The following is a 6,109-nucleotide window of genomic DNA, read 5'->3' as shown; positions in this document are numbered from 1 at the left end:
CTACAGGGGGAAAAGAGGAGGGGATGGTTAGATTGTAGGAGAGAGTGAGTGAAAAATGAGGAAATTAAGAAAGTCAAAGGGAGAGCGTGGTAGAGGGAGAAAGAAAGAGAGAGAGAGAGAGAGACATTGCTTCCAGATATAAAGAGAGACAGACAGAGAGAGAGAGAGAGAGAGAGACATTGCTTCCAGATATAAAGAGAGACAGACAGAGAGAGAGAGAGAGAGAGACATTGCTTCCAGATATAAAGAGAGACAGACAGAGAGAGAGAGAGAGAGAGACATTGCTTCCAGATATAAAGAGAGACAGACAGAGAGAGAGAGAGAGAGAGACATTGCTTCCAGATATAAAGAGAGACAGACAGAGAGAGAGAGAGAGAGAGACATTGCTTCCAGATATAAAGAGAGACAGACAGAGAGAGAGAGAGAGAGAGACATTGCTTCCAGATATAAAGAGAGACAGACAGAGAGAGAGAAACATTGCTTTCAGATATAGAGAGAGAGAGACATTGCTTTCAGATATAAAGAGAGACAGACAGAGAGAGAGAGAAACATTGCTTTCAGATATAGAGAGAGAGAGACATTGCTTTCAGATATAAAGAGAGACAGAGAGCGAGAGACATTGCTTCCAGATATAAAGAGGGAGAGAGAGAGATATTACTTCCAGACATAAAGAGGGAGAGAGAGAGAGATTGCTTCCAGAGAGAGAGAGAGAGAGAGAGAGAGAGAGAGAGAGAGAGAGAGAGAGAGAGAGAGAGAGAGAGAGAGAGAGAGAGAGAGAGAGAGAGAGAGAGAGATATTACTTCCAGACATAAAGAGGGAGAGAGAGAGATCATGGGATCCTGAGTTCTGCAAAAAAATGATAAATATAGATGTTTTTTTATCCGCAAGGAGTTATACAGGATACTACCCTCTACATGAAAACCTCAAAATTCCACACCTAAAACCTTCATTGTGGACAAAATGAACTGAACGGATTCTTACTACCAAGGACTATCAAGATAAAAACGTCTAACTAAGCAGAACCTGCAGAAGAAACACAAAGGAACCTGGAAATACCAGACTGAGGTTCAGGCTGAGTAATGTTCAGTCTCAACCTACTTCTGAAGCCAAAAAGTAATAGACAATCATCTCTAGACATTATTGTTATATAAAGCTTATTAAACAAGGCTACTAAGCTACCAAGCAGCTAGGACAGAACAGACCTGGCTGCAACTTAGATTACTACTGAAGTGGGAAATGAGATGGGTGAAAACTCTTGAGCCTAACAATGGCAGGAGAGTTTCACAGCCTGTCCCACCCAAATGCAGAGGCCTTTGAAGCCCCCTGTGTAGATGTCATCACAGTACAGCACCCCTTGGATATTAAAAATAACACTGCATGGAATATGTACAAAAATAAGCTCCTCAAGGACAATCCAGAGACACTATTTGCTGACTGCTACAATGAGGGGAATGTGAGCAACTTCATTTTCTACACAGACCATCCCCTGGTATGGTACAGTGCTATATTAACCAGACCATCCCCTGGCATGGTACAGTGTTATATTAACCAGACCATCCCCTGGCATGGCACAGTGCTATATTAACCAGACCATCCCCTGGCATGGCACAGTGTTATATTAACCAGACCATCCCCTGGCATGGTACAGTGCTATATTAACCAGACCATCCCCTGGCATGGCACAGTGCTATATTAACCAGACCATCCCCTGGTATGGTACAGTGCTATATTAACCAGACCATCCCCTGGTATGGTACAGTGCCATATTAACCAGACCATCCCCTGGTATGACACAGTGCTATATTAACCAGACCATCCCCTGGCATGACACAGTGCTATACTAACCAGACCATCCCCTGGTACAGTGCTATATTAACCAGACCATCCCCTGGCATGACACAGTGCTATATTAACCAGACCATCCCCTGGTATGACACAGTGCTATATTAACCAGACCATCCCCTGGCACAGTGCTATATTAACCAGACCATCCCCTGGCATGGTACAGTGCTATATTAACCAGACCATCCCCTGGCATGACACAGTGCTATATTAACCAGACCATCCCCTGGCACAGTGCTATATTAACCAGACCATCCCCTGGCATGGTACAGTGCTATATTAACCAGACCATCCCCTGGTACAGTGCTATATTAACCAGACCATCCCCTGGCATGGCACAGTGCTATATTAACCAGACCATCCCCTGGCATGGCACAGTGCTATATTAACCAGACCATCCCCTGGTATGACACAGTGCTATATTAACCAGATCATCCCCTGGCACAGTGCTATATTAACCAGACCATCCCCTGGCATGACACAGTGCTATATTAACCAGACCATCCCCTGGCATGACACAGTGCCATATTAACCAGACCATCCCCTGGCATGACACAGTGCTATATTAACCAGACCATCCCCTGGTATGACACAGTGCTATATTAACCAGACCATCCCCTGGCACAGTGCTATATTAACCAGACCATCCCCTGGCATGGTACAGTGCTATATTAACCAGACCATCCCCTGGCATGGTACAGTGCTATATTAACCAGACCATCCCCTGGCATGGTACAGTGCTATATTAACCAGACCATCCCCTGGCATGACACAGTGCTATATTAACCAGACCATCCCCTGGCATGGCACAGTGCTATATTAACCAGACCATCCCCTGGCATGACACAGTGCTATATTAACCAGACCATCCCCTGGCACAGTGCTATATTAACCAGACCATCCCCTGGCATGACACAGTGCTATATTAACCAGACCATCCCCTGGCATGGCACAGTGCTATATTAACCAGACCATCCCCTGGCATGGCACAGTGCTATATTAACCAGACCATCCCCTGGCATGGTACAGTGCTATATTAACCAGACCATCCCCTGGCATGACACAGTGCTATATTAACCAGACCATCCCCTGGCACAGTGCTATATTAACCAGACCATCCCCTGGCACAGTGCTATATTAACCAGACCATCCCCTGGTATGGTACAGTGCTATATTAACCAGACCATCCCCTGGCATGACACAGTGCTATATTAACCAGACCATCCCCTGGCATGACACAGTGCTATATTAACCAGACCATCCCCTGGCATGACACAGTGCTATATTAACCAGACCATCCCCTGGTATGGTACAGTGCTATATTAACCAGACCATCCCCTGGCATGACACAGTGCTATATTAACCAGACCATCCCCTGGCATGGCACAGTGCTATATTAACCAGACCATCCCCTGGCATGGTACAGTGCTATATTAACCAGACCATCCCCTGGCATGACACAGTGCTATATTAACCAGACCATCCCCTGGCATGACACAGTGCTATATTAACCAGACCATCCCCTGGCATGACACAGTGCTATATTAACCAGACCATCCCCTGGCATGACACAGTGCTATATTAACCAGACCATCCCCTGGAATGACACAGTGCTATATTAACCAGACCATCCCCTGGCACAGTGCTATATTAACCAGACCATCCCCTGGAATGACACAGTGCTATATTAACCAGACCATCCCCTGGCATGGCACAGTGCTATATTAACCAGACCATCCCCTGGCACAGTGCTATATTAACCAGACCATCCCCTGGCATGGTACAGTGCTATATTAACCAGACCATCCCCTGGCATGGTACAGTGCTATATTAACCAGACCATCCCCTGGCATGGCACAGTGCTATATTAACCAGACCATCCCCTGGCACAGTGCTATATTAACCAGACCATCCCCTGGCACAGTGCTATATTAACCAGACCATCCCCTGGCATGACACAGTGCTATATTAACCAGACCATCCCCTGGCATGACACAGTGCTATATTAACCAGACCATCCCCTGGCATGGCACAGTGCTATATTAACCAGACCATCCCCTGGCATGACACAGTGCTATATTAACCAGACCATCCCCTGGCATGGTACAGTGCTATATTAACCAGACCATCCCCTGGCATGGTACAGTGCTATATTAACCAGACCATCCCCTGGCATGGTACAGTGCTATATTAACCAGACCATCCCCTGGCATGGCACAGTGCTATATTAACCAGACCATCCCCTGGCAGTGCTATATTAACCAGACCATCCCCTGGCACAGTGCTATATTAACCAGACCATCCCCTGGCACAGTGCTATATTAACCAGACCATCCCCTGGTACAGTGCTATATTAACCAGACCATCCCCTGGCATGACACAGTGCTATATTAACCAGACCATCCCCTGGCATGGTACAGTGCTATATTAACCAGACCATCCCCTGGCATGGCACAGTGCTATATTAACCAGACCATCCCCTGGCATGGTACAGTGCTATATTAACCAGACCATCCCCTGGCATGGCACAGTGCTATATTAACCAGACCATCCCCTGGCATGGCACAGTGCTATATTAACACAGACCATCCCCTGGCATGGCACAGTGCTATATTAACCAGACCATCCCCTGGCATGACACAGTGCTATATTAACCAGACCATCCCCTGGCATGACACAGTGCTATATTAACCAGACCATCCCCTGGCACAGTGCTATATTAACCAGACCATCCCCTGGCATGGCACAGTGCTATATTAACCAGACCATCCCCTGGCACAGTGCTATATTAACCAGACCATCCCCTGGCATGACACAGTGCTATATTAACCAGACCATCCCCTGGCATGACACAGTGCTATATTAACCAGACCATCCCCTGGCACAGTGCTATATTAACCAGACCATCCCCTGGCACAGTGCTATATTAACCAGACCATCACCTGGCATGGTACAGTGCTATATTAACCAGACCATCCCCTGGCATGGCACAGTGCTATATTAACCAGACCATCCCCTGGCATGGTACAGTGCTATATTAACCAGACCATCCCCTGGCATGGTACAGTGCTATATTAACCAGACCATCCCCTGGTATGACACAGTGCTATATTAACCAGACCATCCCCTGGCATGGTACAGTGCTATATTAACCAGACCATCCCCTGGTATGGTACAGTGCTATATTAACCAGACCCTCCCTGGCATGGCACAGTGCTATATTAACCAGACCATCCCCTGGCATGACACAGTGCTATATTAACCAGACCATCCCCTGGCATGGCACAGTGCTATATTAACCAGACCATCCCCTGGCATGACACAGTGCTATATTAACCAGACCATCCCCTGGCATGACACAGTGCTATATTAACCAGACCATCCCCTGGCATGACACAGTGCTATATTAACCAGACCATCCCCTGGCATGACACAGTGCTATATTAACCAGACCATCCCCTGGCATGACACAGTGCTATATTAACCAGACCATCCCCTGGCATGGCACAGTGCTATATTAACCAGACCATCCCCTGGCACAGTGCTATATTAACCAGACCATCCCCTGGCATGACACAGTGCTATATTAACCAGACCATCCCCTGGCATGGCACAGTGCTATATTAACCAGACCATCCCCTGGCATGGTACAGTGCTATATTAACCAGACCATCCCCTGGCATGACACAGTGCTATATTAACCAGACCATCCCCTGGCACAGTGCTATATTAACCAGACCATCCCCTGGCATGGTACAGTGCTATATTAACCAGACCATCCCCTGGTATGGCACAGTGCTATATTAACCAGACCATCCCCTGGTATGACACAGTGCTATATTAACCAGACCATCCCCTGGCATGACACAGTGCTATATTAACCAGACCATCCCCTGGTATGACACAGTGCTATATTAACCAGACCATCCCCTGGCATGGCACAGTGCTATATTAACCAGACCATCCCCTGGTATGACACAGTGCTATATTAACCAGACCATCCCCTGGCATGACACAGTGCTATATTAACCAGACCATCCCCTGGCACAGTGCTATATTAACCAGACCATCCCCTGGCATGGTACAGTGCTATATTAACCAGACCATCCCCTGGCACAGTGCTATATTAACCAGACCATCCCCTGGCATGGCACAGTGCTATATTAACCAGACCATCCCCTGGCATGACACAGTGCTATATTAACCAGACCATCCCCTGGCATGACACAGTGCTATATTAACCAGACCATCTCCTGGCATGGCACAG

The sequence above is a fragment of the Salmo salar genome, unplaced genomic scaffold, assembly GCF_905237065.1.
Source record: "Salmo salar unplaced genomic scaffold, Ssal_v3.1, whole genome shotgun sequence".
Lineage (NCBI taxonomy): Eukaryota > Metazoa > Chordata > Actinopteri > Salmoniformes > Salmonidae > Salmo > Salmo salar.
This window is presented reverse-complemented; position numbering follows the sequence as displayed.